The sequence below is a fragment of the Eleutherodactylus coqui genome, chromosome 13, assembly GCF_035609145.1.
Source record: "Eleutherodactylus coqui strain aEleCoq1 chromosome 13, aEleCoq1.hap1, whole genome shotgun sequence".
NCBI lineage: Eukaryota > Metazoa > Chordata > Amphibia > Anura > Eleutherodactylidae > Eleutherodactylus > Eleutherodactylus coqui.
The window spans coordinates 111,236,427-111,263,416 of record NC_089849.1 but is presented as its reverse complement, the minus strand read 5'-3'; the positions used below and the strand labels follow the sequence as shown (position 1 = coordinate 111,263,416).

Here is a 26,990-nt window from a genome sequence, read left to right as displayed (position 1 = left end):
GCCTTAATTATGAACTTCTATTTAAACCCTAATGCGGGCTTCACACGGGCGTATTTTTCTGTGCATGTCAATTGGGGCAAAGAAACGAAACGCAGCATGCTCTATAATCCCGCGCATTTTGCGCAACAAAATTCCCCATCTGTCACTAATTAGACTAATTGGCAATTTCAATCAGAGCATTTTTTTCGGGTGGTGCACGGATAAAGTACAGTAAAATATGCCAAGGTCTGTGCAAAAAAGCATTCTTCGCTCTGTGAAAACACCATGCACATGCGCGCAAAAATATGCACACGCTGATGCCTGAGACGTAAATGGCAAAGCGCGCCAAACACTTGTACAAACGGGAAAGTCCTACAACGAGGCAGCAATTTGCACTCAGATACCTTAACAGAAACAAACACAATGCCATGTAATCCCTTTAAGTGAAAGCAGACTCCATAAAAAACGCCGTAGAACCGCTGAGGTTAGACGCTGTAATCAGCACCAGACGGCCGCTGTGCAGCCAATTATTTGTGTTTTTTATTTTTTCGGAGATTCCTGTGGCTTAGCACGTAACGGTGCTGCTCAACAGACGCCCATTAACCAGCTGCTCCAAAACACGTGAATAATGTCCAAGGCATTTTACGTTAATGCGTGATTGCGACCAGCACTGAAGGGCAGATATGCGCGCAAACGCGGTCGTGTGAAGCCCCCCTTATTCTGTTATTGAATTAGGAAAGCGCTGTCTTCTGTGAGAACTGGGAAGCTCTTGAAGATCTGGATATGAATGGCCACTGAGGGACATTGTGCATGGGGTTGTGCCGCTACAAGATGTGGCTGTAATTAGGTGGCGGTATTATTTTATCAAGGCCCAGTGGTTTCTTTAGCCCCCATTCATGTTAAGTGCAGAAACAAATGGAATCATTAGGGGTCGCAGCCAATGGACAAAAATCTCCAAAAGTATGACCAGCTTGTCTGAAATTCATATTGAACCTACCGGACCATGCTTCTGTGATGAGTCTTGTATCTGGCGCTGCCACTTGGATGGTGGCACTAGGAAACTTGTTGGGCGGTGTGTGGGCAGAGAGCGTAGTCATCCAGTATAAGGCATTTTTCTGTGTGTGTCTCTTTAAATCTGAGTCAGGTGTTTCCTGGTTCTGCTGGCTGTTCGAAAGGTCAGTGGACCAATCAGTGTGAGTCCCCGAAGCGCTCCACTCCTCTGCACTGAATACCTCCGCCACTGTGTGCTACCTGAGGGAGCTTTCACTGCCTCCTGCTATTCTGGCTTGGCCTTCTTGACCATTCTCCAGGATTTCAGGTGCTTTTAGATGAAACAATTATTGTTTAAATAAGCGAAAGCGGACAATAATTATTATAATCGTTCGATCTAAATGCGAGCCAACGACTGAACGGCGAAAGACAATCATTCGCTTTTCACTTGTCGTTCATTTTACACAGCATAAAACCATTCAGATTAACCAGCGCTCGTTCAGTCGTCCTCCACCACTTATACAGCGAATGTGAAAGACTGAACGATTCTCCTCTGAATGAGCCAACGATGTATCTGCCTGTCTAAAGAGAGTGCAAGAGCGTCAAAGAGGACATCACTCACTCATTCAAATAAGAATCGGCTCATCTAAAAAGACTCTACCCCTCTCCTGCCTGAACTGTGTTTTGACTTGGATTAATCTACTACTCTTTGCCTGATATCCTGTAAGCCACATGCGAAAGGGCAGGACGGATTCTGCATCCGGGAGCCCGCAGCAGAATCTGACCCTGTGCCCAGCTGGCATCTGCACGTACTTGTATTTTTTCCTTCTTTTCTGTACTGCGGATGGTCCGCACGGCTCGCCATCGGACATATGCAATACAGATTTTTTTTTAAACTCCTGCTTTTTCCACGGAATTGCGGATGGCCTGCGGCCTGGACAGCTTCCATTGACTTTAATGGAAGCCATCCAGGCGGAATCCGCAGGATAATGGAGCATGCTGTGATTATTCTTTCACGAGCGGAAACTGCGATTGGTTTCCGATCGTGTACCTAAAGAATCATTTTTGCATTGCATACTATGGACAGTATTTGCTGCGGAATCCGAGGGCAATCATCCGCAATTCAATTCCGCCCGTGTGCGTTCACCCTAACTCCTGGTTTGACCTGGCTCTGTTCCTGCTTTGGACTCATGTTTAGCTCTAATGATCCCTGCCTTGTTTATCTTCTCTGTCACCTGTTTGCTGCACTAGTCAATGACAACTCTGGAGGCACAACCGAGGGATCCATAGCAGGAAAGTACAGATCCCCGCGCAGGAGTTAGAGGGTGAAGACCTGCGGTCCCAGCTACCCGGAGTTAGACAGTGGAAGCACCATTGCTGGACACCATTGCTGGATTTCCAAGAGTTATAGAACTTACAGTAGCTACAGGAATGTTATAAACAGACATGACTCTCCTGTTATCCTCCACTGCTCCGGCGCCGCTGCTCTGATGGTCCCTGGCGGTTTTTCTTTTCCTGGAGCAATTAAATACATCCATAAGACCAATGCAGCTGATCACAGATTGGCTTACATAGTGCTAATCTTTCAGACTGTGCATCGCAAAAACGGCACCTAAAGCCATGTTGCTTATCATTAGCGAGGGTCGATCCAACTCCATACAATGCGGGTGCCGGCTGTTTATTACAGCTGACACCCGCCCAGAACAGTAGGAGTGCTGATCGTGACTGTTAACCCTTTAATTTTGACAGTGGCATTTAAATGCCTTGATTGGAATTTGCGGGTCCATCAAGCCATGTCTGTGGTATTACATCATACTGCAAAAGTGATCAAACAATTGTAAGTTCATGTCCAATATTGGACTTAAAAAATATAATTTTAAAAAAAAATAATTTTTATTATAGTTTTAATAATTATTGTTTAAAAAACAACCCTTTTTCCATATTTAGGGCTCAGTCACACGGACGGCAATCCGCGCAGTAAAACGCCCGCACCACGTGCGGACGAAAATCCGCATGACCAGCTCCATTGCCACCCATATGCTCTTTATTTGACAGGTGCGGACGTCTGCGGTGCGGATGTTTTCACGCGCGTACAAACGCCCGTGTGACTGAGCCTTTATAATAGAAAAATCTAAATAAAAAAACAAAACAAACGTATTTGGTATTGCCACATTCCATAAAAGTCAGAACGAAAATGAAGCAAAAAGGGCCGTGGCCTTAAGGGGTTAACTTAATAGGGCTAAATATGGTATTTAAATGAGCTGTTTAGTTAAGAAACCCTTCTTTCTTGTGGCACTGACCAATAACGAGCTTATAACATAGTTGGGTTCGCAAAGCTGTAAGTCCACATTGCTGCAGGGGTAATATAGCATGAAAATCAGTGGGTGACCTTTTATATATGGTTACTGTTTATATCCGCTCTCCAGTATCGCTAATACAGGGGCGGGCTGATCAGGAGGACCCTCTTCCATGACGGCTATACACCCTAAGGCCTCATTCACATGAGTGTGGTTTGCGCCCATTAGAGGCACGCACAGAACGCGCTTCTATAAGAACCAATGGTTTCCTATAGAACCGTTCACATGAACGAAGACAGGACTGCAGGTCGCGTCTACGCTCTGTGGTGCGTGCAATGATAGGACCTGACCTATCTTTGGTGTGTGCTTACCATAGATTCTATCGGAGCTGGAAAATACGCACCGCGGTCATGTGAACGGGCTAATTAAAATAGCTGGAATTCACCCGTTCACGCGATCTTTAGTGCAGTATAGCCGCCATCTTTTCACGCCCTTATACTGTGCGCCGACAGTGTTCGTGTGAACGAGGCTCAATAGCGTATATTTCAGGGGAAATAGTCGGTGAAGTGAAAAACAGTCACAGAATATATTACGGGTTGTAAAAAAAGAGCTCTGCCAAAAGTGTAAAGTCCGGCGCATATCTGGTGAAGCACAGGCCGTCCGACTAATCACATTTCTAGACGCATCTCCACTTTTATTTGTCGGTAATCTAATATGGCTGCAGTCACTGAACAGAGGAGGAATGCAGCCGCGAGGGTATAAGACCGAGCGCAGCGGCATACTGACCGGCCGGCAAGAGGAATTTGTTTCTTGCCATTCTGGCGATTTTTGGCCGATCATACATAGAGGAGAGGTTAACATTTTTAACAGGTTTCCTCCTTAACTAACTAAAATATGCACACGAGGCGCCCGCAGCACCACTCAGTATATTTAAGGCTGAGAAAAGACATATGTCCATCCGGTTCAGCCGTTCTTCCCCCTCACCCCCTTACCCAATGTTGATCCAAAGGAAGGCTAAAACCCCTAGTGGGGTAAAAGCCAAGTTTCCCCATTTAAGGAAAAAAATCCCCTCCCAACTCCATTCTGACAATCATAACAATCCCCGTATCACCGACTCTTATGACGTAATCAGTGATATAACATATGATATTGTATCGCTCAAGAAAGGTGTCCAGCCCCTCTTGTACTCTTATCGAGTTGACCAACTCCACATCCTCACACAGAGAGTTCTTACTGTTAAAGATCTCCCTTTCATGTCGGTGTAGAAACCTTCTTTCCTCTAGACGTAGAGGGCGCCCCCTTGTTACAGTCCTGGGTATAACAGATGATGGGAGAGAGCTCTGTATTGTCCGCTGATAAAGCTATACATAGTTATTAGAGCGCCCCCTTGTTACAGTCCTGGGTATAATAGATGATGGGAGATCTCTGTATTGACCCCTGATATATCTATACATAGTTATTAGAGTGACCCCTTGTTACAGTCCTGGGTATAATAGATGATGGGAGATCTCTGTATTGACCCCTGATATATCTATACATAGTTATTAGAGTGCCCCCTTGTTACAGTCCTGGGTATAATAGATTATGGGACAGATCTCTGTATTGACCCCTGATATATCTAAACATAGTTATTAGAGATGAGTGAGCACCAAAATGCTCGGGTGCTCGTTGCTCGAGTCGAACTTTTCGCGATGCTCGAGAGCTCGTTTCGAGTAACGAACCCCATTGAAGTCAATGGGAGACTCAAGCATTTTTGTATATGACCAATGCTCCGCATAGATCTTCACTTGTGAGACTCTGGAAAATATCCGAAAGTCATGGAAACACCACAGAAACACATAGAGAAGGGCAGGGGCAGTTGCTGTAAGTCCCAAGCCTCATCACCTGGACCCCGGGAACTTTCCAAAGGTTGGGCATCGGTCACGACAAACTCCTCAGGTGAGAGAGGAACCAGTTTTTCCCACTCAAGGCAGGGAGCCGAGAACAGTTCCTGGGAGTCTGTCTACTCATCAGAATGTGTCATTTTCATGGAGTGAGGAGGCTGGGAGGAAGGAGGAGCAGCAGCCAGAGGATTCAGAGTTGCAGCAGTGGACTGCGTAGAAGACTGGGTGGTCGATACATTGCTGGACGCGTTTTCTGCCATCCACGACAGGATCTGCTCACACTGCTCTGTTTGTAATAAAGGTCTACGACGTGGACCCAAAAATTGTGATATGAAGCTGGGCCCCCAGAAACTTGCCTCTCTCCTAATCCCGCAGCAGCCGGCTGTGATTCACCTGGACCAGGAACTCAGCCTGTGCCCACACCCTCACTTGGACCTCCGCGTCCTCGACCCCTACCCCTCATCATGGCGGATTACGAACAGAGCAGGGGCCAAATAAATTACCCCACTGTACAGCACTGACAACTGGACCTTAATTCACCGCACACAGAGACTTGTAGATAGCGGAGGCTCTATGCTGTGACTAGGAAAAAAGGAACCCGCTGTCTTGCGCTGATACCTAGGGGTAATTTACTGCTCGCAGAGACTTGTAGATAATAGAGGCTGTGTGGAGTGGGAGAAGACTGTAAAGCCAGTGGATAGTGCTGGTAACTGCGGTGATCTCAACCCCACCAACGGAAATGGTATTGTGGGACGCTCTGCACAGCGGCTGAGCTGAAATACTTAGCAGTGGCCCCAGTAATATTACAGGGCCTTTATCTACCCCGCTATCTCCTCGGCTGTGGGCCGCTCCTCGGACACTGCACACTTCAGCAAATGGTGTTGGGGATTTGGTACAGAATTAAAGAAGTCACAGGGGTGGAGGAAGTCCTCCCCGGGTTGTGTACAGTGTCACGGGAGAGGACCCCTTTAAAAAATAACCTTTATTAAATACAATTTAAAAACTTTAAACATGTTTTTTTAGGACCAGTAGCAAAAGACAAACAAACATGTATCAAGTGAGGCTGATGCAAGAAAATTGCATCACCGACGTACATATACACTAGTGGTAGGCTGTGTACTATCTTGAGCACCTACAATAAAGGTGCTGACAATAGCCTACAGAACTCTCCCCTTCACCTATGTAATAATAACTACGGTGCCAGTGTGAACTTGTTTCTGGCAACGTAAAAGAGGTGATCACTATATATGTCTCGGTTCTCGGTTAATATGAATTAAATTAATGAACCCTTTAGTTAACCGACTTGCTAGTCCAACTCACTGAACCCATCATTCATGTTGAGTTTGAACCAGAAATTCGATTCGATAAACGAAAAGATGAGAACGACTCCGGGTGTTACATTTACCGCAGATTTTTTAACCCCCTGAGGCGGCTTTCACACGGACAAGAAAATCGCACAACATTTGTGGGTTGCGAGATGCACAAATCTCGCATGCGTATGAAAGCCATTCTTTTCAGTCAATCGCGGCATGTCATATCTTTGGGCATTCCTCCAGAACGCCTCGCCCATTGCTTTCAATGGGGCAGGGAACAACATTGCAAGGCGAGCGAGGGCGCGGAGTGCGAGGCGAGGCATCCCATGGTAAACAGTGGGCAACACTTTCCCATCCACTTCTGCACAATAAAAGCCCTTTGTTCTGGATTTTTTTTTTTGCATCGCCGCGTTCAAAGTCCCATAACTTTTTTTGTTTCTATCCACGGAGATCTGTGAGGGCTTGTTTTTGTTTCTTCAGCTGTAGTTTTTATTGATACCATATTGGGGTACATACAGCTTTTTGATCACTTTTATTGCACTTTATGGGGAGACAAAATGAATAAAATCAGCATTCCGGCTCAGTTTTTTTGCTTTTCTTTTTTTTACAGTTTCTGCCCTGCAGGATAAATAGTGTGTTGAATTTTCTGTGCAGGTCGTTATAGATACGATGATACCAAATATGTGGGGTTTTTAAAAACATTTTTCTTTATACAAAGAGGGGAAAGAAAAGTGCACAACAAAATGTATTTATTTTTTTACATTATTTTATATTCCCCGCGGAGAACTTTAACCAGAGAAGCTATGATCGCTATAATAATGCCTTGCAGTACTTCTGTACTGCAATATATTATTGCTTACAGTAGCGATCACAGGCCATTTCTGGCGTCCAGTTGTCATGGCAACCCATCAGCGCTCCATGATGACATAGCGGAGGGCCAATAACATCACAGAGGGAGCATGTTCTCTCTCTGAGACCATTTACCGGCCACCATCTGCATTGATTGCGGCATGTAAGGGGATAACACCATGGATCGGTGTTCTCACCGATCCCCGCTGTTGCAGCTGCAGACCGGCTAACAGTCACAGGCATCTCACGCTTCAGGATGGCACTGGCTCACATCTGGGCCTGAGGCACCCACAGGACGTACGCTTACATCCTATATTGGTAACTACCACCAGGACAGGACGTAAATTTACGCCCTGCGGGATTAGGGAGTTAATTATTTTTTTTAAGTGATGTACCTTTTTAAAAGAGCCACAATGCAAAAACAAAAAACCTACACAATTCCATCGCTTCAGGAAAAGCAAGTGATAATATCGTTACATACAAAGTGACAATCCAGCAACTCATAGCTGAGGCTGACAACAGAGAGCACTAGCCTTATCCTACCTGATAATGCGCCAGTTGATGCAGAGACGTGTGATTTTTCACCTGGCTTCTCAGCCCTGTAGATGTTCATGCACTGAGTTGCCCTGAGATGAACGGGATCGCTGTCCCAGGTACAGGTGTGGTTGTTCTTACGAAACCTTCCCATGTGTTACCATCTTGTAAACAGAAGCGTGCGGCAGCCAAGCCTGGGCGGCGCCGCTGCTCTCCTGCAGTAATGGATTTGTCAATACTCATTTCAGCGTCTAGTGACACGAAGAAATAGACGTTTCCCAACATGCACTTAGTTCCTCTTTTGAGCTACGACTTAAAGTGATGTCCACTTTTATTTGTAACCCTGCTTATCTCAAACGTCAGACTGCTGGAGATCAATCTTGCTTTGCTGGCCGCCTCGCAGACGAGCGTGAGTCGCTGCGCGCCGCGAGTACACAGTGACGTGCGTGTCATACACTCTCTTGGCATATAGGCTCACAATGAATGTGAACGACGGAATGATTGTCGTGTGAACGCGCCAACGATGTATCTGCTGTATAAACAGGCCGCAGGAGCGAACGATGACATCATCGAGAAATCGTTTGGTGTCAATGGACCCGAGGCGGGCTTTACACGGGCGATAAATTCACGCGAGATTTGTGCCTTTTGAGACGCACAAATATGAACCCCATTCTTTTGAGTGCGGTCGTACACATGAGCGAGGTTTTCCCGCATGCACCGCGTTGTGATGCTATATGGAAACATATCGCAGCATGTTGTATCTTTCTACCATATGGATCAAGAAGACCAGGCTCACACGACAGGGTCGGATATCGCATACAGGTAGCTGTGGAAACCCTGCGTACGGCACTTATCTGCATTGCGTATGACCGCGGCGGCGTGCAGTACAGTTATTTTGTTTCGTTTGTATTTCCTGTGTCGTCCGTTAGCAATTAACACGAATACCCACAGCAGATATGCAATGTGAACCGGCTGCTGGTCAGACGCCTCCATTGACAGCAGTGTAAGCTGTCTGTGTGGAATACAATAGAGCACACTGCAATTTTTCTTCCTCTCGCGAAATACGTAATTCCTATCTGCAAGTGTGAAGGAAAATTCGAAAATGCATGTCTTTCAATGCCGGCATTTTTCTGCAGATCGTCCGCCAATCGTGGAATCTGCGATTCAATTCTGGTTGTGTGAGATCGGCTGAGCTCTGATTTTGGTTTGCAACCAGCCTTTTGGCTGATCAGGATGCCGGGGGTATTTCAGCAGTTTCTGGACCCCCCACTGCAGTAAGTGCCTTCCTTGTACGGTGATTCCCACTTAAGAAGTTCCCGTATAAGAGGTTTTCCCGCCTAAGAAGTCGATTTGTCTTGGTCCTGAATTTAAAAACATCTTAAGAGGGACTCTGCCTAATAAGTTTTCCCTATTAAGGCCTCGGTCAAACGAGTGTGTTTTGTGCGCCGCTCGCATGTGCTGAAATCGCGTGAATTAATGGGGAACTAAATGGGGATTTCCCCCTAGCAGAGAATCCCTATAGCAAACCATAGATGGGTGGGGCTAGAGGGTGATCAGTCTAGCCCAGCTCCCTTCTCCTACGCTCTCCGGTAAAGCCCTGTAACCCTGCCCCCCTCTCTCTCTCTGAAATAGGAAAATCCCTTACAAAGAGAGGTGGTTGGAGTCCCCTACTGCCCCCCCCCCCCGCTGGTGGGGAATTGCCCAGCAGGGAGCAGGAGGAATACTCTGCTGCTTACAGCGGGACAATTAAAAGGTGATTCTGGCCAGAAGCACCTTTTAAATGTCCTGCTGTAAGCAGCGGGGACTCTATTCCCTGTGCAGGAATTTGCATTAACTCCTGCTCCCATAGAGGTCAATGGAAACTCCTGCCCGTCGCACACTGAAGATAGTGCAGGTTCTATCTTTCTTAGGTGCTCAGCGTTTTGCGCCTCTCATTCCGTGCATATGAACGCTTCTATAGGAATCCACTGTTTTTTTTTTTTAGAAGCGTTCAATTTGTGCCCGCAGAAAGCCCACTCGTCTGACCGAGGCCTAAGAAGTTCAATTTACTTGGTCCCCTGAAAAACGGCTAAAGTGAGAATCACTTGAAATGTCTTTATCTATTGCTTATGGGCTGCACCGGCAGCGCTGGAGCTCGCTTTTTTCTTTGTCTATGTTATGTATATAGCAACCCATTTTCAAAAGAATAGTTAGGCAGTGGGGCGCTGATGGCCCGTTAAATTTACTAGTAGTGATGAGCGAGCATACTCGCTAAGGCCAATTGCTCGATCGAGCAATTGCCCTTAGCGAGTACCTACCCGCTCGAGAGAAAAGGTTCGGGTGCCAGCGGCGGGCGGGGAGCTGCGGGGGAGAGCGGGGAGGAACGGAGGGGAGATCTCTCTCTCTCCCCCGCTCCCCCCTGCTGACTGCCGCTACTCACAGCTCCCCCGCGCCGGCACCCGAACCTTCTGTCTCGAGCGGGCAGTTACTTGCTAAGGGCAATGCTCGCTCGAGCAATTGACCTTAGCGAGTATGCTCGCTCATCTCTATTTACTAGACATTGACATAGTTCATCGCTGGAATCTGCTCCCGCTCGCGTAGCATAGATTTCAAATTCGTTGCCCAGGCGCCCCTCAGATGCAAAAAATGTATTAAAAATTCATTTAGCAGCCTTCGCTCCAACGTTGACTTCACTGATGAAATGCCAGTCTGAATAAATGTGCCTGCTTTTATTTAGCTCTATAGAGGTTCTAAAGACTATAATGCTAAAGACACGAAGGTGGGAACTTACGAGGCCCGAAGTGGCATGACAAAGTTGCACATTTCGGCACAAGCTTTACTTGCCCAATAAAATTGCTCACAGCACTTTTGGAAACAGTCGCGGTGGCTCGTCAGCGGGGGCCGTGACCCTCCCGTCCTGTCGGATATAATTTACTCCAGAAGCTGACTTGTATTTCAGCTGCATACATTAGGCACATCGTGTACCTGCTGGGGTCAGAGTAAGACTGGAGTCTTATCTAATTACTCCCTAAGGGCTTCTTCATACGATCAAATTTGCGCATACAATGCGCAGAGAATACAACCCATTGATGTCAGTGGATTCGTTCTCATGAGTATTTGCGTATACGCTCGTGTGAAGCCACCCTACGTTTGATTCAGTTGCTTAGCCGCCCTACGTTTGATTCAGTTGCTTATCTATAAGCTTCTTCTACAAGCAATTGGCCAGTGATAATTATAAGAGTCCTTTTAGAGGAGACAATTCTCATTTGAACAAGCAAGTGATGTCATTGTTGGCTCATTCGCTCTCGGGCAGCCTGTCTATACAGCAGATACATCGTTGCTCGTTCGACGGACATTCTTTCAGTCGTTCACATTCACTGTATAAGTGACGGAGGCCGACTGAACGAGCGCTGTGTAACCCGAACGATGAGCGAATGAACCAACGATGCATAAAATAAACAACGAGCGAAAAGTGAAGATTAGCGTTCGCCATACAGTCATTTGCTTGCGCTAGTTTAAATAACAATCGTTCTGTCTAAAAGCACCTTAAGGCCGTCTTCACACGGGCAAGAAAATCAGGCGAGATTTGTGCATTGCAAGTTGCACAAATCTCACACAAATATGAACCCGATTCCGTTGAATGAAGTCATTCACATGAGCGATGTTTTCCCGCATGGCACCGTGATGTGATGCAGGAAACAAATCACGGCATGTTCTATTTTGCTGCGTGATCTCGCGTCGCAGCGCCCAATGGGGCCGTGGTAGCATCGCACCAAAGTGATGTGGGGCTGTTTTGACATGAAAACGCCTCGCATCCACGGGGAATGCACATGGTGGCTGCAGAATTCAATTCTTCTCAATGAGGGGGTGAGTTCTGTACAAGAATACAGGATAAAACCTGCTTCAAAATGCCAAATGGTGCCGGTTTCGAGACAGGCTTTCCATTGTTGATCTGCAGCAAAATGTCCACTGAGGACTTTCCACAGCAAATCCGCCCCGGTGTGGACACGGCCATCAGATGACAAGGTTGGTATAGACACCAACAGCCCTGGACCTCTCCATTCAATAGAGCCCTCAGCCAGTTTAAGCATGTACTGTTTCCAGTAGCCATAATCCATCACAATCCTTCTAATTACCCAAGTATGTTGGAAGGCATGAAATGAGACGCCCCGAACTGTGAACTTTGGGCAAACCCCTCCATGCAGCCTGTAGGCTTGTTTTTAGGTTGTGTTTTTTTGTCTCGACTAAAGGAATGTTTTCATTCCTGGTCTTAAATTTCCAGATGTTTGCACAAATCTGTGTTTTTCAGAGATGAGTTCAATGGTCTTGTTTTCGCTCTTTTACTTTATATTGTGATGTAGTCATTTTTTCCATTGAAGTAGGACAACGCCTGAGTGAAAGTTAATAAAAGTGTGCAGGTGAATAGAACACAGGAAGCCATATGCTAGTCAGATCTACTCTAAAATGTCAGGCACTCCGGCTTAATGGTGGGGCAAATTGCTGTGGGGTAAACTAGCACTTGTCAGAAGTCTTGCCATAATGTCCCACTCCACTATTACACCCTTGCTTTTGCATTTATTGTACGGTATATTTTTTGCCCATCCTGGGAGATCGAGAGAGTCTTTTTCACATTAACTTTTTGGAAATGGCCTCTCTGATCTCCCAGGATGGAATCCAAGCCTGATGACATTATATGAACTTCAAGAGTCAGAACTTCTGACAAACCAAGTTTACTTAAAGGGGTTTCCCACTACCTAAAATTGCTCCACTAGCACACTCTACTTCCTGGTTGTTGCTGACCAGAACATGTGACTTCAACGCCAATCAACGCCTGTAGAAAATCACTGCTGTGGCCACTGATTGGCTGCTGCAGTCACATGTTATGGTGAGCAGCAACCAGGAAGGACAGAGTGGTTGTGAACCAATTTTAGGCAGCAGTAAAAACCCCATTAGGGTACGATTACATGCAGCAGAAAATCCGTTGTGAAAACTGCATCAAAAACAACTTGAAAATCGGCACCATGAGTTTGGATCTGCAGTCGATTTCACTATTTCAATAGAAGGGGTGAAGTTTGCTGTGGATCCACATCATAATCCACACCAGTGGTGCAGATTGATACTTTTTTGATGCAGAAATAATGCAGATTTTAAGCTTCCTGCCCAAGGAGTAAATTTTGGTGTCTAAACAGCAATACCCTGCAATACCCATGATAAGGGTGGGGAGTGGACAAGGACAACATTTGGCAGGTTTCCACACGCTTAGGAGCTCAGAACATTCCTTCCCCCCACTATGGCCATAACAAGCCATAACAAGGGCGGGGAGCGTCGGGGGAGAGCGGGCAGGAACGGAGGGCAGATCCCTCTCCCCCCCCCCCCCCCCGCTCCCCCCTGCTCACCGCCGCAACTCACCTGTCACCAGCAGCCAAATCTATAGAGACGAGCGGGCAGATACTCGACTAAGGCACTAGTCGCTCGAGTAGTTAGCCTTGGCGAGTATACTCGCTCATCTCTATTCATAACATGGAACTCTAAGAACTCTGTATGCCGCTCAGGCTCTGTGCACACAGTTTTACCATGTGAGCTATTGAGCCTTGCTTTATGTTTGCCCTCTCAGTCCTCTCCATACATTATACGTTCCTTGCATAGGGAGGGGTACACAGAAAAGGCGTAAAAACAGGTTTTCCTGCTTCTCTGGTATGTTATAGAAGACTATCTCCTGGGTTATTCGATACTTACCTCATTTTAACTTAACCTTCAACAATTAGAATATATTATCCATTTGTAATGAACCATACAAAAACATTTGAATAGTTCACTACTGTAGAAACTTTATACAACGTTGGTGTAACTTGTACCGATATATAAGTATTTGCATACCGCTGACAACATAAAAATAATTTAAAGGAGTAAAAAGAGTATTTCCATTTTATAGATTTCTAGTATAAGTGATTACTTTAAGCAAGCTTGCCAACCATCCCAGATTTAGTGGGAGGTAAGTCCCAGATTTTGGACATCTCTGGTGGCGGGAGGTAAGTCCTACCCCCGCTCAACCATCTCACTCAATTAGAAATCATGCAGTTTCTGTCTTCATCTCTCACAGGGGCCTGATGGGCGGAAGGGTGGGGTCAGTTGGGCCACAGAAGGAGCACTATGAAATAGTGGGGCCACAGATGACCAAGGAGGTACAGACACTAATAAGTTGATACCTCCAGAACCACCCCCAAAAACAGAAATAAGTGCCTTGCATAAAAGCACGTTACAATCAATACATATACTCAGAGGCGTAACTGAAGCTCCTGGGCCCCAATGCAAAGCCTGTAACAGGGCCCTCAACTATAATGCTTTATTTATAGTACTGGGCTCCCTATATGGGGAAGAGAGACCTTATGGGCCCCCTAAGGCTCCTGGACCAGGGGGCAACCACATCCCCTATAGTTACGCCCCTGCATCTACTGTAAATGTACCCTCCCAGTTCATCTAACAAACACTTAACAAGGGAATTATAGACCACAAATATCATGAATACACCCAATAGTCAGAAAAGACCTATCAGCAGATAGTAAGGCACAAAAAAATCAGAACTGCTCTGAGAAAGATAAGAAAAAAAATTAAGAGTATGTTTACATGAGTCGTTTTAGGGCATATGGTCAAAAACGCAAAAAAAAAATGCATGGGGTTTTACCACACAGTTTAGCATTTTGCAATGCAGTTATTGGCTGTGAGGCCCTATCCCATAATGTGACACATGAATAGTGGTCCAAGATGCTTAAAAGGGGTTGTACCAGAATATCAAGTTATCCCGTATCTGCAGGATATCAACAGGATGGGGATAACTACCCAATGGGTGGGGTCTTAGCGCTGTGACCCCTGACAATCTGGATAATGGGACTCCTGTGTCCTGCTCTCCTGTCACTGCGGGGGTCGCTTCTCTCCTCACAGCGATGTCACTATGAATGGAGTATCTGCCGAGCATGCATAGTCAGCGCTTCATTCATTCCAATAGGAGAAGCAGGAATACCCAAGCGGGTGCGTCGCTCTAGTACTCAGCAGTCCGATTCAACATGAATGAAGAGCTGGTGCACTTGCATGACAAGCACTCTGTTCAATCTCCGCCTCATGGCGAAGAGTACAGTAACCCCACAGTGAGGAGGACAGGGGACATGAGAGCCCCCCCCCCTTCTTGAGATTGGCGGGGGTCTCAGCGGTGAGACTCTCACCGATCAAAAGTTATCCTGTCGAAAGGGGATAACTTGATATTCTGGTACAACCCCTTTAATGTCCTATCATGCCTACATAAACAATAAAGGAGAAGTACCGCTCACTTCACTGGGCTGATGGATGGTGGGGTTTGGCCTCTGGATAAGGATAGGCCACCAGTGGTAAAGTGAGGGCTGGCAGGGCCATAGGTGAAGGGGTTAACAGGGAAGTGAAATGGAAGGTGTTGATGTCATAGGTAAAAGGTGGAGTTATTGGGAAAGAAGGGGCTGAACGTAAAAGTGTGTGAAGAACCGTTGATGACATCAGGCGTGAGGAGATCGCATTAAGAGAAGAAGCAAGTCCCGCCCTATGGCCGATGAAGTGGGGCTGTTTATGTGAAGATTTACAAAGGGGCTGATGGGGATGGGCGGGTGTTCATTATCACTGTCATGGCGGGTGGATGGGGTCGTTGGAGGGGGAAAGGCAGGGGATGGAGAGCCACATTTCCCCCTTGTTATTCTTGTTTAATCTTGGGTCTGTCACCTCTTGGCTCTGACAGTGGATAGTCACTGTGGAGATGGTGGTGTGTCTAGCCTTGTAAAGGCTAATGGGTCTCTGAGTGGGTTGGGAGGGGCTGGAGGCAATTGGTATATATACCTCATGGAAAATGGTCAGGTGACAGATATTGGGGCTCCAAGGAGTTCCCCTTTGTGTTGGTTGGTTTAAGTTGGGTTAATTACGTTAATATATGTAACCAGAAGTGTGTTGTCTTCTATCGGGTGCGTTCCCATATGGCTGGTAATGGATGAAGCTACAACAGGGAGCGACACTGTTATACCCGCATCCAGTCCCTGAAAACCCCTTTAAGCTATCTTAACTGCTGAGGCTGTAAGGGACTTGGCCCAGACTATGGTAGTGACAAGGTAACAGCAGGGTTAAGCACGATGGGCATTTACTCATGTTTCGAGGCGAGGGGTGTGGCGGTTCAGTCTCTCCACAGTCCTGCAAGTTTTTTCACATAACGTACTATTTGCAAAATTTTTCTGCACAAAAATCCCCCATTTCCATACAGTATAGAGTTTGTGAATGGAGAGTTATCAAACCCGTTCATTAACAGCAGAAAAGCCAACTCTAATGGGATTCATTCAAGGTCCAGCAGGCTGGGAAAAATTTCCTGTGATGAAACTGCGCAGCAAGCTGCGCTATTTGTCTGGGATTTCATGCCAGATCTGCACGGGAAGCTCTGAGTAGAAGGTGGACATACATGTCTGCACAGGAATGCGTAGACGCAGTGCGCTCACATCTCGGGCGTCTTGTGGAATTGTTGTTGCAGATTTTTGACATACAGGAGATGTAATTTTGCAATTGAAGTCTGCGAAAAAAATGTGATAAATTCCACAAGAGGTTCCGCAGCACACATTCCACATCGGCGCGGCGGACAATTCTATTCTGTGTGAAATCCTTCCTCACGGGCGGAAAAAGTCTGTGGAATTTACCGCTGTGGAATTCCACACCGAATTCTGCGGAATTGCAGGCTGATTTTAGCCATTTTCTTTCCGCATCAAAATCAAAACAGAGCCGTGCAGATTTTGGTGCACAGTTTACTGCAGCTTGCCGTGCGAAATGCAGAAAATTCTGCCTGTGTGATAGGTCCCTTAGAAAGCAGCCACCTACATTTGTGCGAATGCAGCCTAGCAAACTTTGTGCTTTCTAAAGGCACCTTCACACTGGCGATAAAATGGCGCAATGCAAGAGTGAGTGAACATGCGTAAATATGAAACCAATAATTTTCAATGTTTTAATTCCCCTTTGTGATGTTTTCACTCATGTGAGGCTGCGTGGGAAAAAAAAATCCCAGCATGTTTTATTTGTTTTGCGATATCCCCCATTGCTTGCAATGGGTCTGCCATCAGTAGCGTCGGCCCCATTGAAAGCAATGGGAGAACTCCGCGATCCTCTGTCACGGCTGTGACAGGCGTGTCAGGGATATCCATTCATCCCCGGTGGGGGAATCCCTTCAGCCACAGCAGGGATGAAGGGATTCCCCGTAATGATGTGAGGCTATTTTCACATGAAAACGCCTCGCATCCATGCAGCTTTCACATGGTGAAATCACAGCCCGATATCACCCTTGCCAGTGTGAAGGAGCCCTAATAAGGCTACATGTAGACTTTTTGTAGTGCTTCTGATTGTTCTTGACTACAGAGCACATGCAGTTGAGGCCGCTTTCACACAGGTGATGATGCAATTTGCTCATGATGTGACAGCACTACAAATCGCATGTATGTGAAGCCCATGCTTTCCAATGGGTTCTTTCACATCAGCAATGTTTTGTCTGATGCTACATTGCGGGGGAAAAAAATTGCGGCATGCTGAAAATTGCTGCGATTTGCGATGTTTTGTAGCCCATGTTTCCCTATGAAGCCTTCCTTTGTGTTGTATCGCATCGCACGAAATCGCGGTTTTCATGCATTGCGATGCAACTTTAACAGTAGCAAGTCCTACTGTTTCCCCTAAAATAAGCCCTAGCTGCATAAAAAAAACCAAAAAACAACAATACATTACCTAACAGGTGCTGTCCGCTCCGCCGCACTTCTACTCCCGAAGCTCCAGCACACTCGTTTCTAGTCTTTAGCTGCTGCTTCCTGATTAGGGGTTTATAAATACCGCCTGCAGAAAGCACTGCCTCCAATTGGTTCTCGAGCGCCGTGGCACAGCCAATCAATGCAGCACTCGATGAACCAATCACAGCCATCACATTAAATAGCTGTGATTGGTTCTCAAACTCTGCAGCTCAGCCAATTAATGCAGCGCTCAATGAATCAATCAAACCAGCGCTTCCTGGAGGCGGGATTTATGAACCCTCTGACCAGGAAGCGGCAGCTGAAGTGACAAGGGTTCCAAAGAGCAGCTAAGGATTAAAATCCCATGCATTTGGTACAGTGTTTCCATATTTTTGTCCACCCCTGTATATCCCACTATTTTAATCTTTGTAAGTAAGAACATCAAAGGCCATTTTTTTCCCAAACCCTTGACATATTCATAGAAGCTTGGTAACTACAATGTAATATCTGACCAAGAATAGGTGGATATTTCTAGATTGCTGCCCTGTCTTCACCTCCTTGAGGGCTGCAGTTAGTACAGAACAGATGAATACAAGGGATTATCCTTACAGAAACAAAGTTTATAACCTCGTGTTTCCGACAAAGATAGGACGTTTGTGTTGTCTATAGAGCTCTTTGTGCAGGAAGCTTTGGAGAAAACAGAAAGCAGATGGACTCGCTGAGCTTTTACAACAGGGAAATCAACCTAAAGTTGTCACCGAGCATCCTCAGGAAAGCCAGTGAGAAACATCCAAGAACCTTCTAAGGCAAATAAAGATGAAAAGGATACGTTTTGACATGACCTATGATGATAAGGCCATGTCATCTTTTGTAAAAGAGATACAACGGCCCACAACTAGTAATACGATGGATCTGATTTCCATGTCGTGGTGGTGGTTCTTCAATGAATGCAGCTCAGTAGTTAGCACTGTTGCCTTGCAATGCTTAGATCATAGGTTCAAATCTCATCAAGGGCAACACTAACTTTGGAAAACTCCATACAGCCATCACTCTTGGCCAGGCTTGAACCTATAACTCCAGAACTCCCTTAATCTACGTCTGGTCTGAAGTGTTTGGTCATATGAGCCAGTTTGGTTTCATTGATGTCAGAATTAAAGGCAGAGCTATAGCGGATGCCGAGGTGGCAGTCACATCCATGCTCTGATGCATGATAGGGCCAAAAGGTCACAAGTATTACATATTGCACATGGTAGTGTTACGAATTTTGCACTCTAATTCATCAGTTTTCCCTGAGCTCAGCTAAGGAGTGAGTGAAGCCTAGCTGCTCTGATGGCTTTCCCACATAGCACACACAGAGAAGAGGAGATTCTGCTCTCTAAGGCCTCAGTCAGACGGGCCTTTTTTCGCGTGATTTGCGGATCGCATGACAGATGCGCATCCGCAAATCGCGTGACCGGGGCCGACGATTCGCTGAAAAATGTGAGCCTCGTGTGGCACAGAGTGTAAGCTCTCGCCTACGACCTGAAGGTTGCAAGTTCAGTCCCCGTGTGAGTCAGGTAGCCGGCTCAAGGTTGACTCAGCCTTCCATCCTTCCGAGGTCGGTAAAATGAGAACCCCGCTTGGTGGGGGGTAATAAGTAATAAATACCTGAAAGCGCTGCGGAATAAGTTGGCGCTATACAAATACCAAGATTTATTTATTTATTTATTAAAATCTGCAGCTAGCAGTGTTTTCGGCGAAACGGCCCAGCGCTGCCCGCTATCCTCTGCCACAGCTGTGGCAGAGGAGAACAATGTTCGCCCATTGAATTCAATGGAGTCGGCAATACAGCTGGCTCCATTGAAAGCAATGGGCTGCCGGCGAGCGCGGGATGAATTTTCGGGAAGGGCTTAAAAATATAAGCTGTCATTCAATAGCTGAGAGCTGCCTCTGATTGGTCCCTGCGCTCAGCCAATCATGAATGGTGAGTGAGTGCTGCCTCTGATTGGTGAGAGCTGTGACCAATCAGAGGCAGCCCATTCAGCAGGCGGGGATTTTAAATCCCCGCCTGCTGAATACTACACAGAGCAGTTCAGGAGAACTGCTGGCCGGACGCAGCTGAACTCCGTTTGCAGGGAAAAGGTGAGTATACTTTTTTTTTTTTTTTTTTTTTTTTTTTTTACACATTTTAGGATGCTTTTCAGGGAAGGGCTTATATTTTTATGCCCTTCCCGAAAATTCATCCCGCGGTCGCCGGCAGCCCATTGCTTTCAATGGAGCTCGTTGTATTGCCGGCTCCATTGAATTTAATGGGCGAACATCGTTCTTCTCTGCCACTGCTGTTACAGCTGTGGCAGAGGAGAATGATCTTTGTAGTATATGTTCTCAATGCGGTCTGCAAATCGTTGTGTCCTATAATTTATCGCACATCCGAATAAAAAGTGGACATGTGACCAATCCCATTGTGAAGTATTGGGTCTATTTATGCGCGGATCGCATGCGCATGCGCAAGTCGCGCGAAAAAACGCCCGTCTGACCGAGGCCTAAGGGAGTGTTCGCACTACGTTTTTTGCATCCATTACAGATGCACATTTTTATGCTGTTCAAATTATAAAATATCTATTTTAATGTATACATAGCGTTTTATAGGAAAAATGTACACAAATGTATGGTCTACGTTTGTCTGCTTTTCACGTTTGCGCTTCAACTTTTTTTTTTCAGTACAATCTAGCATGATTGACTACAGTATTTTGTCTTTCAAAAAAGCATATACATTCGCTTACTGTTTTTTTTTTACAATGGTTATCTATATCCCGACATACTGGGCAGCATGCAATACTGTGCAATATGTTTCTCTTTGTTAAGGCCTCATTCACACGGCAGGTCCATATTCCGCCTGTGGAATCCCGCACAGAATCCGGCCCTGACCACAGCGGATGACCCTGTGTACCAGTGTGTGTAGGCGGCGTCCATGCTGACCCCTCTTCTTCTGGCTTCTTTGTACTGCAGATGGCCCGCACGGCTCGCCATCGGACATGCGCAATACAGTTTTTTTTAAACCCTTCCCTTTTGGCACACCTATAGGCAGAACAAGGTGAAGAGAAACAACAATATGTCTTGCAGAGGAGCTCACAGACCGCAAAGCTTCTGTCTTGATTGAGCAACAGAAGTTTGCAAAGTACAAAGGGCATCCTGAATTTCCAAACACAGATATCATCCTGTGGAAGATTTAGGAAAAGTTTATGTGAAAATCATGAAAAAGAGATTGTGTATGTGTGTATATATTATACACATGCAGTGTCCGAGCGGGGCGCACCAAAGTGGGGGAGACCACGGGGAAAACAAGATGAATGTCACGGGCGGCTCTGCAAACTCTCCTGGCAATGGTGGCAAAGGTACCTGACTTGGCCACCGCACAGTGGCAAAAGGGTTTTATAGTCTCTGAATATTAACAGTGATATGTCATGTGACGCCAGTACTTCATCCAGGACTCCAAGAGCTAATGGCAAAATAACTGACACGAGTCCTGGTAGCTTTGATTTAGTAAACTGGAAGTGCACAGTTTTATGTCAGCTCAAATTTGTAAAATAACACAACACAAATGGCAGTCTTGCAGTAATTGATGGTAGATTCACTTTAATGTAGATAACAACGTTGCTTCACACCTTCATTTGTGATGCAAAGACAATTGAAAACTTCAACGCTCTTTCTCTCTCTTAGAGATTACTCAGAGACATTCCCACAGTCCTAGTTATCTGTAAGATTACTCTGGCGCTTGTTATGCAGCTAGTGAAGATAGGTTTGTTAGGGGCCTCTTTACACTTTCCTGGTTTCACTATTAAAGGGCTTGTGCAACTCACTGTTGTGCTGATAGGTCCCACACTTTATCCTCCTCACTGCAGCTTGTTAAGAAATTGAGTAAGTCTCTGCTTTCTCCACTGGAGCACGTTAGATCCACTCCACACTACTGCACCTCCTCTCACGTCCTCCTCCAACGACTGTTCACTACAAACTCCTCCCTACTACCCCTAACTCCTCCTTCACTTCCTGTCTGTTTCCCGCAATTTTTGTCTACACCTTCCCCCTAGAATCCTGCCTCACCCTGGGGGCTTGGCCAAGCTTGCAGAGGAGACAGTCGCACCTTCCCTGAGCTCCTGAACACCGGAGGATATATCGCCTTTTAGGGCTCCCGCAAAGCTGATTGACACACTCCACACCACTGCAAAAGACATCTCCGAGGTGCGGGGAACATTTTGAGAGGCTTCCCGGCAGAATCGCCAGGGCCCGGGATTCGGGGCCTAGTCGCCAGCCCAAAGCCGCGCCCTAAATTTTCAGGCGGGGACGCATCGCGGCCCCCAGAGAACCAGCAAGGAAGCCTCAGACACCGGAAAAGACAGCAACCCTACCCACAGGACGTTCAGGACCATGGGTGGGGATGGAGAACGGGGATTGGAGGTCTGGCAGGCACTAAACGGAGGAGCCGCGATCAGACCGAGACGGCCCCGCCGATACAAGTTGCAGCACCCAGCTGGAGGGAGAGGTGAAGCAAGTGCACCGCTGATCAGTGAGTACCGGGGGACCCCCTCAGAACCCGTCCACACTTCGTGCAGGGGAATAAGCGCGACCGCTGCAATACTCATAACGCGCCCCCCCCCCCCCCTCCTCTCCCTCTCCACTGGCGGGAACTCCATCTTTACATCTTTACTGGGCTCCCCCGTTTCCCGCCCAAAGTTGCTGCCATTTTCCCTCCCCCCAACGGTCCCCTAAGCTACAGGAGAAAAGAAGAAGAGGGCCCATCATAAAGGGACTTACCCACAATAACACCCCTCCTGGCTGAAACCACCAAGAGGTAGATGATTCTGTAAGAGCATAGCTCTAATTTTTCCTGGAACTGACAAACTCAGCTCTACTACCCAGCTGCTTTCCTGTATAAGCTCTACCCAATCTGAAAGGCTATAAACCACCAGGAGGTGGATGACTTTAAAAGAGCATAGCTCTAATTTTTCCTGACCTGACAAATTCAGCTCTATCATTTAACAACTCCCCGGCACAAACTTTAACCAATATAAAAGTATCTAGACTGCCAAGAGGTGGAAGACTCTGAAAGAGCACAGCTCAAATTTTTCCCGGAACTGACAAACTCAGCTCTACTATTCAGCAATTCTCTTTCATAAGCTTCACCCAGCCGGAAAGTGCATGGAGGAGCACTGCATCAATTTTTATGGAACTTGTTGAGTAAGCTCTGCAATCAAACAATTTTTTCACCAATACTCAGAAGACTCTAACATGAAAAACCCACTTTCTGGGGCAGAGCCCGACCGCGGAGAGTAATGGCCCTCTGAACCCAGAGTCCCGTTACAGCGGCACAATTCGGGGCCCACATCAGCAGCGATCTTAAAGGGGTTGTCTCGCGAAAGCAAGTGGGGTTATACACTTCTGTATGGCCATATTAATGCACTTTGTAATGTACATTGTGCATTAAATATGAGCCATACAGAAGTTATACACTTACCTGCTCCGTTGCTGGCGTCCCTGTTGCCATGGTTCCGTCTAACTTCGGTGTCTTCTTGCTTTTTTAGACGCGCTTGCGCAGATGCATCTTCTCCCTTCGGCTGGTCTTGGGAGCATCGGCGTTTTGGCTCCGCCCCTTGTACGCGTCATCGCGTAGCTCCGCCCCCGTCATGTGCCGATTCCAGCCAATCAGGAGGCTGGAACCGGCACACGTCATGGGGCGGAGCTACGCGATGATGCGTACAAGGGGCGGAGCCAAAACGCCGATGCTTCCAAGACCAGCCGAAGGGAGAAGATGCATCTGCGCAAGCGCGTCTAAAAAAGCAAGAAGACACCGAAGTTAGACGGAACCATGGCAACAGGGACGCCAGCAACGGAGCAGGTAAGTGTATAACTTCTGTATGGCTCATATTTAATGCACAATGTACATTACAAAGTGCATTAATATGGCCATACAGAAGTGTATAACCCCACTTGCTGCTGCGAGACAACCCCTTTAACTAAAAAATGGTCAAGATTAATAAAGAAAAAGGGGGAGACCACCAAGGCACCCCTCGTCCGGCTAGAGGGCAATCAGACTTACAAAAGTTCCTAAAGGACCGATCTACTCGCTCACCCCATGCCCCAGGCAAACTGACACAGAGCCAACAAAATGCAGCAACAATAGCAGCCGACAGAGAGACAGAAAATTCATCAGACGGAGAAGAGAGAGAAGGAGTCTCAAGGAGATTCATGAAAGAATTACTCTCCTCAGCCCTACGCCCCGTGATGGCTGACCTCAACGAAATAAAAGAAGAGGTCAAAAGTATGGGGAGGAGGTTAGATGACCTGGAATCTTCTACAGCCGCTATTACAATCCATTCATGTGAATTGTCCCAAGCAATAAAAGAACAACACAATCATCTGAACAAGATCCTCACTTTACAAGAAGATTTAGAAAACCGCAATAGACGTAATAATGTGCGTATATAAGGACTACCTGAATCATGGGCCACGGAAGCCCTAGACAAAATCGCACTAGAAATCTTCTCCTCATTGCTTGGCCCAGACAGAGCGTCCTCTATTACAATAGAATGGATCCATAGAACACTAAGACCGACACCCTCCAACACAGAACCACCTAGAGACGTAGTCTGCAAATTATTATCTTTCCCAGACACCTTGGCTGTTCTTAAAGCTGCAAGAAACAACCAGGACATACAATACGGGGAAGCATCCATTCAAATATATCAAGACCTGGCTCCATCTACACTGATAAAAAGAAGGGCACTGCGCCCCTTACTAGAGGCGCTAAAACAGAAAAACAGAAAATACGCATGGCTATTCCCCTTCGGCCTAGGCTTCAGCTACAAAGGCAGACGCTTCAATATCAAATCACCTGAAGACCTACAGAATAGCTGGCAACACCTGGGAATTGAACCAATAGACCTACCATGCTGGCTGCCTCTACCGGACTTACCGAATTTCACACAACTCCCCATGGCGGAGTCTTGGCAGCTGGTCAGAAACCAGAAATCGCCGAGATGCAAAAAGAAGAAGAGCAGAGACGAGGCCATGCTGAGCGACACCTGAAACTTGGACGCTATATTTTCTCTTGCTACATCAATCTTGACCAACCAAATATCTCCCCCAGTAGTACATTGAAATGGTGTGTCGTTGCTCACGGCAGATGTTAAATGGCTGCACCTAATACTTAGATATATAGCTTAAAACATGGCTGCGCCAGGCATGTGTCGTGGCCAATGACCACCAGATCACAGTTAATCTCACTCCTTTGGAGAGAGAGATCAGTTAGACTGGGCCCCCACAGTGCCTGCACCGATCGGGCCAAAGTCCTCAGTGAGAACGGATACACAGTACTTGGTGCTGTATCCTTTCTCACTCCTCCCTGTTCCTTTATCTTGTTACTTGATCACCCACATATACGTGCCCCCCGGATCCTCCAGGGGTGACGAGGGACCACCAGTTCCGCTCTTCACCTCTGTGGGAGACAACAGGGAAAAGCACCGTTGTTTATTGTACTGTGTATTGAATAGTTATCCCCCCTGACACATCTTCTCCTCTCGTTCATATCCTTTCTGTGTTTCCCCAATCCCTCCCTGCCTACCCACCCCCCCCCCCCACCCCCGCCACCGCTCCCTATCTGTTTCCCTACAGGGTGTTCGTCGAGCTCACCGAACGGATACCTCGTGTATAGCAATATTTAAACTAGATTTTTGTTCTCAACATCCTAGACAGGAACCAGAAACTTTATCTACGCAAATTTCACAGAGACCGAAATGGAAGCTACCCGCATCACTACGTTCAACACCCGAGGTCTAAACTCACCTCTCAAGAGACATAACTTACTGCATCTACTTAAAAGGTACGGTACTAAAGTCCTTTTCCTACAGGAGACTCACTTTAAAGGGGACAAACATATGTCACTCCCGGGAAAACTTTTTTCACAGGAGTTCCATAATGCACACCCTACGTCAACATCGAAAGGGGTCTCCATTTTATTCCACCGATCCACTCTATTTAAATGCGAAGCTCAATACGCAGATGGAGAGGGGAGGGTCCTCTATGTAAAAGGCACATTCAACAACATAAAATTAACCTTCGCAAACCTATATGCCCCTAACTCAGATCAGGTCCCATGGATATTGAAACAATTAGACATACTGAAGCAATTCGCAGAGGGACAGATCTTAGTGGGAGGGGATTGGAATCTGACCCTAAATCCACTGTTAGACGCGTCAACGGGCCGATCCCAGGTCTCGCAGGGGAAACTCAGGGTGTTACTCCGAGCACTCCAGGACCTAGGGGTCACGGATGCTTGGAGATGCTTACATCCATCTACAAAAGATTTCACGTATTTTTCATCTGTACACTCCTCCTTCCAGAGGCTTGATTATTTATTCGTTTCCCACTCCCTTCTTCCACGGGTGGGAAAAGCATATATAGATACACTAACTATTTCCGACCATGCGCCTCTTCACATCGATATTGATCCCCATAAGATAGAGCCAAAGGAATGGAGATGGCGTCTAAACGAGTCACTCCTGGACTCGGTGGAAGAAAGAACTCGATTGTCTGAACTGCTGGAAGAGTTCTTTCAGTTGAATTCCGAGGCCGAAACAGAAACGCCGATTATTTGGGAAACCCACAAGGCCTACATAAGGGGCATATTCATAGCGCTGGGGACAAGACTGAAAAAACAACAACAAAAAGAAATAGACAACAAACTCAACCAAATCGCAAAATTAGAACAAAAAGCAAAAATCTCCCAAACAAAAAACATTCTAGAGGAATTGACCTCACTCAGACGGGAATTAAAAAACAGTCTAGAATCTAGATTTAATAAAAGACGCTTACACCTCAAACACACAGTCTTTGCCCATGGCAACAAAAGGAGCAAGTTCATGACGGCCCTAATTAAAAAGGCACGAGGGAGAAATCATATATCGTCCATAAAGACACAAACAGGTGGGATGACCTCCTCTACCGCGGAAATAGCAGATGAATTCCAGAAATATTATTCTGATCTATATAACTTGGGTGGCCGAGGAGGAAATCCCGTCCCGCAAAAATCAAAGAGTGAGATAGATCACTACTTAAACGCTTTAAATTTGTCTAAACTGGACTACTCAGAAGCTGACAACCTATTGACCCTAGTCACTAGTGCCGAAATAGAAGGCGTTCTGGACTCCTTCCCCACCGGAAAGAGCCCAGGCCCAGACGGCCTATCTCTGGCCTACTATAAATCATTCAAAAAGATTCTAGTTCCCCGATTACGGTTTGTATGTAACTCACTACTACAAGGAAAATCACTACCCAGGCAGTCTCTTGAAGCACACGTCACGCTGCTGCATAAGGAAGGAAAAGACCCTGAATTATGCGGCAGCTACAGACCTATATCGCTCATAAACCTAG

At 46.5% G+C, this 26,990-nt stretch overlaps 1 protein-coding gene across 6 annotated transcripts in view; it reads right to left on the bottom strand.

Moving 5' to 3' along the window:
• Window positions 1-26,990, bottom strand: part of KCNJ16 (potassium inwardly rectifying channel subfamily J member 16) — a 64,600-nt gene that overhangs the window by 15,355 nt on the left and 22,255 nt on the right. The window contains exon 1 of one of the 6 annotated variants that reach the window (XM_066585875.1): window positions 7,855-8,007. The exons of 3 other annotated variants lie outside the window; for them this stretch is intronic. The gene's annotated coding sequence lies outside the window, so the exon portion shown is untranslated. Of the gene's footprint in view, window positions 1-976; window positions 1,089-2,387; window positions 2,485-7,854; window positions 8,008-26,990 lie in introns of those variants that run through there. 2 more of the 6 variants (XM_066585877.1, XM_066585881.1) reach the window with 2 other exon arrangements.